This window comes from Papio anubis, chromosome 13, assembly GCF_008728515.1.
Source record: "Papio anubis isolate 15944 chromosome 13, Panubis1.0, whole genome shotgun sequence".
NCBI lineage: Eukaryota > Metazoa > Chordata > Mammalia > Primates > Cercopithecidae > Papio > Papio anubis.
The window spans coordinates 8587890-8602064 of NC_044988.1; the positions used below are offsets into that span (position 1 = coordinate 8587890).

The following is a 14175-nucleotide window of genomic DNA, read 5'->3' on the forward strand; positions in this document are numbered from 1 at the left end:
GGAATCCACCTATAATCTGGAAGCCCCACCTCCCCCCATCCCACTTTAAGATGTCCAAAATTTCTGGGCTGAACCAATGTATACTTTACATGTATTTATTGATGTCTGTCTTATGTCTCACTAAAATATATAAAATCAAGCTGTAACCCAACCATCTTGGGCACATGTTCTCAGGACCTCCTGAGAACTGTGTCATGGGCCATGGTCTTTAACCTTGGCAAAAATAAACCTTTAAATTGTTTGAGACCTATCTCAGATGCTTTTTGGTTTACAGTTCTTTCAGGTACACACCCAGGAGTGAAATTGCTAGATCACATAGTAATTTTATGTTTAATTTTTTTGAGGAAATGTCATACCATTTTCTACAATGGTTGCACCATTTTACATTTCTATCAGCAATGTATAAGGGTTCTGATTTCTCTATATCTTTGTCAACACTTAAGTCTCATCTTGCCCTACTTTGCCTTTCTTTTCCTTTTCTTCCCTCCCTCTCCTCCTCTTCATGCCCTTCCCTCTCCCATTCCCTTTCCTTCCCTCCCCTTTCCTCCCCTCCTTCCTTCTTTCCTTTCTTTCACAATGACCATTCTCATGGGTGTGAAGTGGTAGCTCATTGTAGTTTTGATTGCACTTCTCTAATGATTAGTGATATTAGCATCTTTCCGTTTGCTTATTGTTATTTGTTTATCTTCTTTGGAGAAATGTCTAATCAAGTCCTTTGCCAGTTTTTTAAACAGGCTTAAAACAATAGCATTTATTTATTTTCTCTCTAGCATTTCTGGGGATGACTGGGCTGAGCTGGGCAGTTCTCCCTCAGGGTTTCTCATGTGGCTTCAGTCAAACAGGGACTGAAGCTAGAGTCATTTGGAGGGATTTGTCACTCACGTGTCTGATGGTTGATGCTGGCTGTCAACTGGGACCACAATGGAGGATGTTGTAGGAATGCCTGTGGCCTTTCAATGTGGCTTGGGCTTCCTCACAGCATGGCAACTCTGTTCTAAGGGCAAGCATCCCACATGTTGCCTTTTATGCCCTAGCCTAAGAAGTAACAGCATCACTGCCTTCCCATTTAATTTGATAGAAGTGAGTTAGTTAGGCTAGACAATATTCAAGAAAAGAGGAATTAGACTCTATCTCTTGAGGGTAAGAGTGTCAAAAAATTTGCAAATATGTTTTAAAAACCATACCAGTAGTTAGGGAAAGTCTCTTATAATAGAAACTCATGTGAAGAGAAGGATAAAGTTGTGAAATGGTCTCGAGAAAGCAGGTTCTACGCAAAGAGAACAACAAAAGCAAAACCCAGAAGTGTGAGTGTTTTTGGCATGATCAGGAAGCACTGTTACTGGACCCCACCACTTACCCAAAGTTAGCCTTTCGGCCAGGAATTCCCTCACTATCATTCCTTCTATAGTGGCCAGAAAGATGTTACTGGAAAAGGGTTCTGATCCAGACCCCAAGAGGGAGTTCTTGGATCTCACACAAGAAAGAATTCAGGCAAGTCCATAGAGTAAAGTGAAAACAAGTTTAAGAAAGTAAAGGAATAAAGAATGGCTACTCCATAGGCAGAGCAGTCCTGAGGGCTGCTGGGTGCCCAATTTTATGGTTATTTGTTGACTATATGCTAAACAAGGGGTGGATTATTCCTTCCTCCCCCTTTTAGACCATATAGGGTAACTTCCTGATGCTGCCATGGCATTTGTAAACTGTCATGGTGCTGGTGGGAGTGTAGCAGTGAAGATCACCAGAGGTCACTCTTGTCGCCATCTTGGTTTTGGTGGGTTTTAGCCGGCTTCTTTACTGCAACCTGTTTTATCGATAAGGTCTTTATGACCCATATGTTGTGCCAACCTCCTATCTCATCTTGTGACTTAGAATGCCTTTGCCATCTGGGAATGCAGCCCAGTAGATCTCAGCCTTATTTTACCCATCCCCTATTCAAGATGGAGTTGCTCTGGTTCAAACACCTTTGACAGAACTGTCAGCTAAGTAAGAACTGTATCTTTTATTCTAAGAATGGAAGCCTTTGGAAAGTTCTGAAGAGAGAAGTGAAGTCATCTTATTTATAATTTTAAAAGATTATCTGGTTCTTATGTTGTCAAGAGGTTATAGAGAGGAAAGATAGAAGCAGGATTCCTAATTAGAAGACTACTAAAATAGGCCAGGAGAGGAGATTGTGGATTAGACCTGAAGTATTGGAGGTAGTAATGTCTTATTTCCCTATTTTATTGTTTTAGTTTAATTTTTTGTTTTTTAGAGTCAGGGTCTCAGTCTGTCGCCCAGGCTAGAGTGCAGTGGGGTGATCCACAGCTCACTGCAGGCTCAACATCCCAGGCTCAAGTAATCCTCCCGCTTGGCCTCCCAAGTAGCTAGGACCACAAGTGTGCATCACAATCCCCGGCTAATTTTTTATTTTGTATAGAGATAGTGTCTCCCTATGTTGTCCAGGGTGGTCTCAAACTCCTGCTTTGCCCATGGTTTAATTGTGTTGTTTGTTCTTTTTGTTGTTGTTATTGAGTTGTAGGAGTTCTTTATGTAGTCTGGATATTAATCCATTACCAGATATATGATTTTAAAATACTTTTTCCCATTCTGCATGTCATAGTTGACTTTTCACTCTGTTGATTGTGTCCTTTGATGCATACAAGTTTTTAATTTTCATGAAGTTCCATTTTTTTTCTTTTGTTGTCTGTGCTTATGGTGTCCTATCCAAGAAAGCATTTCCAAATTCAGTGTCATAAAGCTCTCCCCCATATGTCTTCTTCTAAGAGTTTCTTAGTTTTAACTCTGACATGTAGGTTTCCAATAGATTTTGAGTGAGTAGAAAGTAGGGGAAAGGTCCAACTTCATTCTTTGGCATGTGGAGATCCAGTATTTCCAACCCTATTTGTTGAAAAGACTATTAAGACTATTCTTTTCCTGTAATTCTTGCCTTTCATGAAGATAAGCTTCCTCTGAATCTTGGGTTCACATGATTTATAAGAGAGCTCCTAAAGGTATATATTATCCATTTAGTCTATTGGATAGAGACTATCATTCTTTCTTATTCCAGTTCCAAATGTTGCTATCCTAATACATTATTGACGTAGTACCCAGAGGGTCGAGGCCACTTGACTGCTGAAGACTTCTTGCTAAAATCATTGATTCAGCAAATATTTATGAAGTACTCCCAGGTACCTTGCAGTGTTTTAAGTATAGAGATACAGCAGTAAACAAAGCAATGTCCTTGCCCCCAGGGAGCTTTCATTCTAATAGTTATGAGAATAGAGAAGAAGAAGAAAGGGTAGCTTCAGAGAGAGGATTTGAAAGGCAGTCTAAGAGATGTCCACTACAATAAGTAAACGACTATTTAATACAGCAAATATTAATAATAAATATATAAATATAAATAATAACTAATAATATAGTGTTTAATAAAATATGCCACTTCTATATATGCCAAGAAACTGTCATGTTATGATTTTGAATTTCTTTTATTTTTTATTTTTAAAAATAGAGATGGGGGTCTCCTTATGTTGTCCAGGCTGGCCTCACATCCTTAGACTCCATTGATCCTCCCACTTCAGCCTCCCATGTCACTGGGACTACAGGCATGCACCACACTGTGCCTGGCTTGTGGATTTCTTTTAAAAAGAGCATCTATTTGACAGATACATTAATCCAGGTTGTTTTTAATTATAAGTTACATAAACACCATTTCCAAATGAGAAGAACAACTTTTATAAGGCAGGATAAAAGAAATTTCAAGAAAGGTAAGGCAAAATAATTGGGTACTACAAAATAGTTAACTTTGAGAAAAATTAATTTTAGCTGGACTAAAGTCATGAAGCCGAACGTGTTTCATTTGTCTTTGCGTGGTTAATAGGGCTGCGGAGGGCAGGAAAGAGTAGGAGTGCATGTCTGCCTGAGAATACTTGAGCAGAAAGAGGTCTGGAACTTTGAAAACAGGTCATGTGTTTGGGGTGTTTGTGTGTAGTGTGCACACATTCTTCTGAGATGTCCTTGAAGGAGCTTCAGGATAGCTTAATAGGTAATCCCAGAGAGCTCTGCTTTTTTTTGCAGAAGTGGAGGGGGGGCCGTGCTCTCATGAGCATGAGGTATTTTGCAGGAATGGTAACATATTAGATGGTGTAGTATCATAGATCCAGCATGAGGGCTGAAACCATGAGCTTCACGTTAAGACCTGTGTGGAAATTTGCTTCCACCACTGTATATAACATTAGGAAAGGTATTTAATTTTTTGGAGTCTTAGTTTCCTCATCTGTGAACTGAACGTTAGAATCAGTCTCTTAAATTTCCAGGGAGGTGTCTTTTTCCTTTAACAGTGCCATTTATTTTGCTCCAAAATATAGAATTGGGCAGAGCTTGGCCATCTCTGTTTCATGCAATGTCACCTGGGAGGAATGACTGGCATACATGCATTTGGAGGGCTCTGTGGTAATGGCTGCTTGTCTGGGGCTTTGGTTTCTCTCTATGTGGGCCTCCACAGTCCTCCTTGGGCTTCTTTGCATCATGATGGCTGGCTTCTAAGAGCAAGTGGCCCAAGCAAAGGGAAGTCTGTCTTTTTCTGTCTGATTCCTCTCATTCTAGGTCATTCTTTATCTGTTGTCCTCTGCAGGGGCCTTTGAAAACAGTATGCTGAGAATAGATAGGGCTCAAGGACAGTATCTCCAACTGAACTTTTAATGAACTCCCGTAGGCGCCAAGAAGGCGGGTAGATAAGAAAGAATATAGAAACAAGGTACTGAGTAGAAGGTTACATGTGGGAAAAGAAAGTTTGTTTTGCATTGCATTCTTTCTGCTGACGTGAGGTTTATGGAGTATAAATAAAGTGAGGCGGAGGCTCTGAGTGCGGCCGCCATGTTCTCTGTGTGTCTTTGTCTTTGTGTGTGTTCTTTCATTCTCCACCACCCCCGGTGCGGCCCCCAACAGTCCTCTACTCCTGAGCACACAATCAATACAATTGTTTGAGCTCCTAGTCATTTTTTGGCTTTCAGGAACACATACCTCCCTCTTCTGAAGCCTAACCTGGCATTATCTTGTTCTTAGCTTTCTGCTCTGGTTGATATCTTTCCTGATTCCCTCAACCCAATTCTTGCTATTTATCTTTGCCTTGTCCCCAGCGTCAGCCCTCACGCATCAGGTGTTTGATTCCCTTACTCATGATTCACCCAGGGAACTGATCTAATTTAATCTATGGCTTGATTCAATGTGCTCTTCCTTCCAGCTAGCTCAGTTTCTGCTAGATCTCTGCTTCAATCTTGCATCTCTTGTATAGGTATGGGTCTTCATAACAACAACAAAAAACAGTGGGGCACTTAAAGGTAACAGTAGCAGAAGAAACAAGGGTTTGGAATCCCAGTTCTGGGGTTTACTCATTGATGTGTTGGACAAGTCATTTAGCCTCTCTGAATCTCAGTTTCCTTATTTTAAGATGGAGATGACACCAATCACACATTTGCTGTGCAATTGTGAAGAAAAAGTGAGATAATTTATGCAAGGAGCATAGTGACAGGTCAGTGCGTGTCAGTTTCCTCCTCCTTGCTCTTTCCCTCTGGCACTTGGGAAAACCCAAGCCTGCTGGGTCTTAGCGCTCAGCTTAATGCTGAGTGTTAGACTCTTCAATACTCAGCATTAAGCTTCTGGGTTGGGACAAAGGTGGCGGGGTTGGAAAGGCTTGGTCAGGGCTAAGAGCAGGGATGCAGAAGCGCCACCCTAGCAGAGCAGGTGGGGTATAGCTTTGAGTCTGATGATCATGTAGGACTCCCAGGCAAGGTAGATGCTGAAGACCCAGAAGTGGATGAGGCCATGACGGCTCTGAGGCTAGGCTCCTGAAAAGCAGGACGTGGGGCTGAGCCCCTGGATTGTGGCTGAAGAGGAACCAGGTTTTTTCTTGCATAGCCAGGACCCCTGGAGGACCAGGCCTCATGATTCTTCATGTTGCTTACTAGGATAGGAGTGCATGGTTGGTTCTTCCTTTAGCTTATCCGGGACAGAAAATGTTTTAGTACAGATTGTAAGGGAGATTCTGAGTGCGTGGGAAGTTTTAAGTCTTCCAGGCTGATGACCTTGATGGAAGGACTGAGGTTTATAAGATCAAGAGAAATGAAGAGAGGGATGGTCCTCAGGGTCAGTTATATCCTTATTTCAAAACCTTAAAATAATTTTTAATACATCTATAAGACACAGAAAATAAAGGTAAGCAAAAATATATAATAAATAATACCTGTATTTAAATGTTGCTTTATACCTTCATATCCTCCCTTCTGCGCACACACTGCATACACATATCACACACTACACAAACACCACACACATACAATGCAGCACATACACACACAAGACACACACACACACACTGCACATGCCACACACATACTACACAGCACATATCCAGCACACATGCACCACACACCATACACACACACACCACACACCATACACACACACCACACACATACCATGAAGCACACACACAACACAACACACAGCACACACACATCACATAAACACACCACACACGTCACAACAGCATGCACCACACCACACACACACTACATACACACACCACATACCCCTCGCACCACATACACCACAACACACCACACACTACACATATACGTGCACATTGCAAACATATACACCACACCACACATACACACACCACGCACACGCGCACACATACACAAACACTTTAAGTCAAAATGAGATTGTATCAAGCCTACAATTTTATAAACTATGTATTTTCAATTTATACTGACACTGCACCAAAACTACTTACTGAAAAGTAACAGCTTTATTTGTTTATATATTTATTTTGAGACTAATCAACTTTCAGTCTGTAAGGATTTGCCTGTTCTGGACATTTCACACAAATGTAATAATGTAAAATACATGGGGGTCTTTTGTATCTGGCTTGTTTCACTTAGCATAATGTTTTCAAGTTTCATCCATCAGTACTCTTCTTTTTATGGCTGAACACTATTCCACTGTGGAGATATACTATATGTTATCTGTTCATAAACTGATGAGTAGATTTGGTTTGAATCTCCTTTTTGGCTACTATAAATGAGTCTATTGCAAACATTGTGGATAAGTTTCTGTGTGAACCTAGGTTTTCAGTTTGTTTGGATGTATAACAAGGAGTGGAATTGCTGGGTCATATGGTGACTCCACGTTTAAGTTTTGAGGAATTTTCACACAGTTTCCCAAAGAAGCAGCACCATGTTACATTCTCACCAGTAAAACATGAGGATTCCAGCTCCTCCATATCTTGGTCACTACTTCTTATTATTTGACTTTTTGGTTATAGCTATCCTAGTGGGTATGAAGTAGTATCCCATTTTTGTTTTGATTTGCATTTTACTAATTATTGTGTCTTCTTTAGAGAAATGCCTATTCTAATCACTTTCCCATCAAATTATTTGTCTTTCTTTTTTTTTGAGACAAGGTCTCTGTCACCCAGGCTGGAGCAGAGTGGCGGGATCACAGCTGACTACAGCCTTGAGGTACTGGGCTCAAGTGATCCTCCCGCCTCAGCCTCCCAAATAGCTGGGACTACAGGTGCGTGCCACCAGCTAATTTTTTTAAAATTATATTTTGGCTGGGTGTGGTGGCTCATGCCTATAATCTCAGCACTTTGGGAGGTCAAGGTGGGAGAATTGCATGAGCCTAGGAGTTCGAGACCAGCCCTGGCAATGTAGTGAGTCTCCGCCTCTACAAAAAATAAAAAAAATAGCCAGGCATGATGGTGTGTGCCTGTAGTCACAGCTACTCCGAAGGCTGAGGTGGGAGGATCACCTGAGCCTGGGAGGTTGAGGCTGCTGTGAGCCGTGGTCAAGCTACTCACTCCAACCTGGGTGACAGAGCAAGACTCCATCTCAAAATGAAAATAAAGATAAAAATAAATAAATAAATAAATATAAAATAATTTTGTTAGAGACAAAGTCTCACTATGTTACCCAGGCTGGTCTCAAACTCCTGGCTGCAAGCAATCCTCCCATCTTGGCCTCACAAAGCACTGGGATTACAGGTGTGAACCACTGCACCTGGCTGAGACTTCTTTATATATCCTGGATCCTAGACCTTTACTGGTTATATGATTTGGAAATATTTTCTTCCATTCCATGAGGTTTTTTTACTTTCTTGATAGTGTTCTTTGAAGCACAAACGTTTTTAATTTTGTTGACAGCCAATTTGTCTTTTTTCCCCCCCTTCGGCTGCTTGTACTTTGGAGATCATATCTAAGACACTGTTGTTACCCAATCGAATGTCATAAAGATTTATGCCTATTTTTTCTCCCTCGAGTTTTATAGTGTTAGGTCCTACCTTCAGGTCTTTACTTCATTTTGAGTTAATTTTTTGTATATGGTGTGAGGAGTCTAACTTCATTCTTTTACATGTGGATATCCAGTTGTCTTAGCACCATTTGTTGAGAAGACTGCTCTTTCTGCCATTGAATTGTCTTGGTACCCCTGGGTGAAAATCAATTGACCATGGATATGAGTTTGTTTCTGGATTCTCAATACTATTTCATTATTTCATTAATCTGTATGTCTTATTATCTTATTCTATTCTTATTCTATTATCATACAGCCTTAATTACTGTAACTTAGTGGTAAGTTTTGAAACCAGGAGTGAGTCCTCTAACCTGTTCTTCTTTTTCAAGATTGTTTTGGCATTCTGAGTCCTTTGCATTTCCATATGAATTTTAGAATCAGCTTATCAATTTCTGCAATAAACTCTTTTTTTTTCAGTTGGAATTTAAGTAGGGATTATGTTGAATTTGAAGACCTATTTGGTAAATTTTGCGATCTTCACAATATTAAGTATTTCAATCCTTGAACACAGGGTGTCCTCCTACATTTAGGTCTTTAATTTTTGTCCATGGTGCTTTGTAGCTTTCAGTGTATAAGTCTTGCACTTCTTTGGTTAAATGCATTCTTAAGTATTTTATTCTTTTGATGTTACTGGAAATGGAATGGTTTTCTTGATTTGATTTTTGTGTCTTCATTGCTTGACTTTTCCAGCTTCTAGGGCCACCTGCATTCCTTGGTTTATGGCCCCTTCCTCCATCCTCAAAGCCAGCAACAGCAGATCCTTTATCTCACATCTCCTACTCCTTCCATCCTCAAATTCCTCTCTCTCAGTCAGAAACCTTCTCTTCTGTTAGGACTCATGAGGCTAGATTAAACTCAGCTGGATAGTCCGGGAAACTCTCCATGTCTCAAAGTCTGCACCCTTCATCACATTTGCCAGATAGGGTAACATGTTTACAGCTTCTGGGGATTAGGTGTGAACAGCTTATCTTTAGGGGGCTGTTATGCAGCTGACTGTGGAGAGTAAGTGGGTGGGAGAGGTGTAGGGGAAGCACTCAGAATCCCTGGATATTCTGGAATCCAGTCCAGCCTGGTACAAGGAGGGAACTCAGTCCAAGACACTAAATTCACTCTTTCCCTTTACTTAATTGTAACAGGATAGTACAATGAAGCATGGGTGGGAGAGTTAAAAGGGCTTCGCATGGTTGGGAGAATTAAAAGGACTAAGTCTTAGAAGGTGTCTGGCCAGCATGGGTCAGCCAGTACACTCTGTGAAGGCTTCTGGTACTTGCAGGACTAACACGTGGGAGAGCTTTGAAAACTGCAAACACCAGGCAAACCCAAGTTATTATAGTGAGCTTAGACTAGCTTAATTTGTAGACAAGAATCCTGATTTAGGATTTTCGAAAGAATACTTGTTTTAAAAGCAATTTGATTTCACTTTTCAAATGCAGTAAGTTAAAAAAGATGAAGAATAATGTTACTTTAGAAAATGCATGAAAACTGTGTTAAAGTAACGGATTTCGGCTTTTAAAGCCAGTCTGTTACCTCTGCAGGTGGCATTGTTTCTGGAGGCAGATGCCACGTGGAGGCTTGGAGCTGCGCCACATTCTTAATTGGACACCTTGTTGAATGGTAATTGAAAAATGTCTTCACGCCCTGCTGGGTGCCTCCCGGAGGCTCCTCCACAGGGGGTAGCCATAGCTTTGTTGGTGGAGGCACTTGCCAGCAGAATCTCAGCCATGCATGGGCCACGTGGCCAGGCAGTTGCCTCTTCTCTGTGGAGCCAGCTGCTCTTGTCTGTGTTGCTCAGCACAAGAGGAGGATGGAACAGAAAAGAGGTGTTCAGCACCTGGTGCATGGCTGCTGTGGTCTCCCTCCTTCCCCCATTCTTCTCTAGATGGCCTGTTATGGCAACTTGGTGCCACTGACTAGGTCTAGAAATTACATATTTTTTCCTTTGAGATTAAAAAAGGAACATGCACATGCACACAGACACACTTGCAGATGCACACGTATGCACATACACCTCCATACACACATACACATGTACACATATATGCACATGCACATGCATACTCACACACACATATGTGTACATGCACCCGATCACTCACCCATATGCTCACACATGCACACTCATATACACATATGTACATGTACATGCTCACACTATGGCAATACCAGTTCTCAGCCCCAGAGATTCTGATCTAATTAGTTGGAGTGGGTCCTGAACATTATTATTTTTTAAAACTGGGCCAGGCGCAGTGGCGCACACCTGTAATCGCAGCACTTTGGGCGGCTGAGGCGCGCAAATCACGAGGTCAGGAGTTTGAGACCAGCCTGGCCAACATAGTGAAACCCTGTCTGTACTAAAAATACAAAAATTAGCCAGGAGTGGTGGCATGCACCTGTGGTCCCAGCTACTCGGGAGGCTGAGGCAGGAGAATTGCTTGAATCCAGGAGGTGGATGTTGCAGGGAGCTGAGATCGAGCCACTGCACTCTGGCTTGGGCGACAGAGAGAGACTTCGTCTCAAAAACAAAACAAAACAAAAAACTGAACACACACAAACACACACAATCCTCAAAACTGTGGACACAAAGTTGTGGTAGTTACTCCATTATACACAGAACGACAACAACATTTCACATTGCTTCAGATGCTTTTCAGAATCGATTGACAGGGAAGGCTTCTACCAGCTCCAGAACCCACAAGTTTTGTTCGTTTTCAGTGGTAGTGGCCTAAGCCCACTTGACTGTGAGTGCGCTGTGATTTTTGGTGAATGGAGTTCATAATGACAGAACTTACTACAACTTGGAATGCAGCTGACTGTGCCCACATGGTTCCTCTCTGTCGCTGTGGCTACCCGGTGGTGGGCTCATCTGGGGGAATTGGAGGTGGGAGGCAGGTGAGGGGTCAAGCTGCCTCAGGCAGGGATTCTCTGTTGGTGGCCACTGCTCCTGCCAGGGTGGCTTCTCTGCAGGACTCTCCCCTCTCACTGTAGGGCCCAGGGTGTGACCTGCCCCAGGGTTTTGCACCAGCCCTTGTGGTTTCCAGGTCATATTTTTTGCATTATCTCCTTATTAAACTCTCCTCCACTTACTGTAGTGGAGGAGGCCTTGTCCACTTTCTGCTAGGACGCTGACCCGAACGAGGGACTGAAGTGAGTGTAGTTGGCTTTGTCTCTGAGGCACACTGTGGGCTGTGTATCCCAGAGGAATCTACAGGCAGGCTGAGAGGCACAGGCGCAGCACTGCTCAGGGCACTGGGTTGTGGCCAGGAGTTGGCAGCCAGCGTGATGATCTTGGGGAGGATGGAAAATTAAAATAGGTGGGGGCATGTTCTGAAATACATGGCACTAAAAACACGGTGCAGCCAGGGGAGGAAGCCCAGAACCACTTTCGTGCACTCACAGCACACACTCAGGCCACACTCACCACATACACACCCCATACACAGCACACACTCACACACGCCACACTCACCACATACACACCCCACACACAGCACACACACACACACGCCACACTCACCACATACACACCCCATATACAGCACACACTCACACATGCCACACTCACCACATACACCACACACAGCACACACACACGCCATACTTACCACATACACACACCACACACTCACACATACCATACACACACCACAGAAACAAACACACCACACACTCATAAACACACTCTGCACCACACGCACCACTCACACATGCCACATACACTCACACATTTACACACACCACACACACATACTGTACACACACACACCACACATACAAATACACCCCACACTACACACACCCCTCACAGACACCACGCACTCACACTCACATAAGACCACACAACCGACATAAACACATACATTCTGTCACAGACACACACACACACCGCAGTGCAATGGGGCAAGCACATCTAAGCCTAAGATGCAGCAATTTGAGAGATGCCAGGTGGAAAAGGGAGTAGGAGATGGATGGAGAGGTCTGAAGGGGGCAGCGACATGAAACTGGAGACACTCCTTGCACACACTGATGCTAATTACATTCCATAGACTGAGGAGTGCAATCGACTCAACTCGCTCTACTAGAGGCTCAAAGCGTGCATTTTATAAAGGTATGCTAGCCACTGTTCGGGCGCAGTTCATCAGTTACAAAAATACCTGTTTGGTTTTCTTGAGAAATACTGCTTCTGATATTTTTATTGCCTTTGTGTTTTGCAGAAGGCTTGGCTTTGGCCAAAGAACCTGGAATTAATTCCTCCACTCTGTGTTATGGCAAAACATGTGTTACCATGGTTTCTTAAAACAAAATTTCAATTAGCAGATGGAGCTACTGAGAGGAAAGTCTTATTGGGGTAGAAATTTGGAGCAGAATTAAGGCAAAAATAAACACATTTCAAAGCCCTACCATTTAGAATGATAATGAATTATTGCCAACAGTATGGTGGTGTATCAATTATTGTGTTAAACATTCTTAAGTGATATATATCTCACAAAAATTAGTAAATTCAGCACCAAAGTTTAGTTTACAATATGCTTTATTTTAGTCTGTAATATTTTTAAACTTGGAGAATGTTGAATAGAGGTAGATGAAATACAGGAACTTATTTAGAATTCACTTTGGATGATCAAAGACTATTGAAACATGTTGAAATGTTGAAATGAATCAACAGAGATGTTCTAAAGCATTACCAGAATTTAAATTATGCTATCTTTGTAGAGTATTTTAAACATTGGAAAATTACAAGGTGAAACTTAAAGTCAGTGGTTTGTTATTAACAATTTGTTCTCCCCAGGGTAATATAATATTAGATGAGCACATGGCCGTTTAGAACAAAGACTGCATTTCCCAGCTTCCCTTGCAGCTACACGTGTTTGTGTGACTCACATCACAAAGGGCTTCAGAATATTTCAGCTTCTTGGAGCTGTCCTTAAGATCCAGCAACCTTCACCCTTTGCTGTCTTCTTCATTCATTGCTTCCTCTTGCTTTCCAGCATGTGGTGCTGCTAGAACCTCTAGGCGTGATTTATGTGTGAGAGAAATTGACTTCCATCTACAGGAAGTAGAAACTATCTGGAGTTTGCTTGTCACTTGCAGAAGAGCCTAATTCTAAGTGTTGCAAATTCTTCCATGAATTCAATAGGTTTGAGACTTTAAAGGAGAAGCTGGTGTACTTGACAAGTTCTCCTGGAAGAAGACATTGAATATCATGGTTTATGGGGAAACTCAGATACCTGGTTAGCACATGCTCTGTTCACCCACTGTTTCCTGGTACCCACTAGGAATAGGCGGGTGTGTGACTGTGGACATGAGTCAAAGACTTGTGTAAGTAGAAACTAGCTCGTATTTCAGGCAGTTATGTTTGGGCTCAGGATTGGTGAACAAGATGAATCTACATCATATAGATCCATTTGTAAAAGGGATCTCCTGCTTTCGATGGAGTCTGTTGACGCCACCTTATTCTGTTACTCAGCAGACCCTTGGTTTTGCTGCAGTGCTGCTGCCAGGCTTCAGGCATCCTGAATCACATGTGCCACCCTCCTCCCTGATTGCTCATCTCCAGTGCTCTCTAGGTGATAAGGATGTGGCCATTTATCTAGTGTGGCAAGCCAGACATCCAGGCGTCACCCTCGACCCTGGCTCGATCACAAGGTCTCCCCATTTCATATCATGACTTCCCCGGACCCGCCCTCTTCTCTCCATTTCCAGGTTTTAGCTGGGGTCCAAGGCATCAAGCACCGGCTTCTCACACCCTCTCTGCCAGGGTGAGTGGCTTCTCACACCCTGTCTTGTCCATATCTCATCTATCTCCACAGAGTACACAGTGACCACATCACTCCTTGTTCAAAAA

At 42.5% G+C, this 14175-nt stretch overlaps 1 protein-coding gene across 9 annotated transcripts in view; it reads left to right on the forward strand.

Annotated features, from left to right (window-relative positions):
- The window catches only part of SHC3 (SHC adaptor protein 3), a 305996-nt gene that overhangs the window by 46976 nt on the left and 244845 nt on the right, over positions 1 to 14175 (forward strand). For 7 of the 9 annotated variants that reach the window (XM_017949968.3, XM_031654811.1, XM_017949972.3 and 4 more), the window contains one exon: positions 9869 to 9947. The exons of the other annotated variants lie outside the window; for them this stretch is intronic. The gene's annotated coding sequence lies outside the window, so the exon portion shown is untranslated. The remainder of the gene's footprint in view (positions 1 to 9868; positions 9948 to 14175) is intronic. 9 annotated transcript variants of the gene reach the window in all.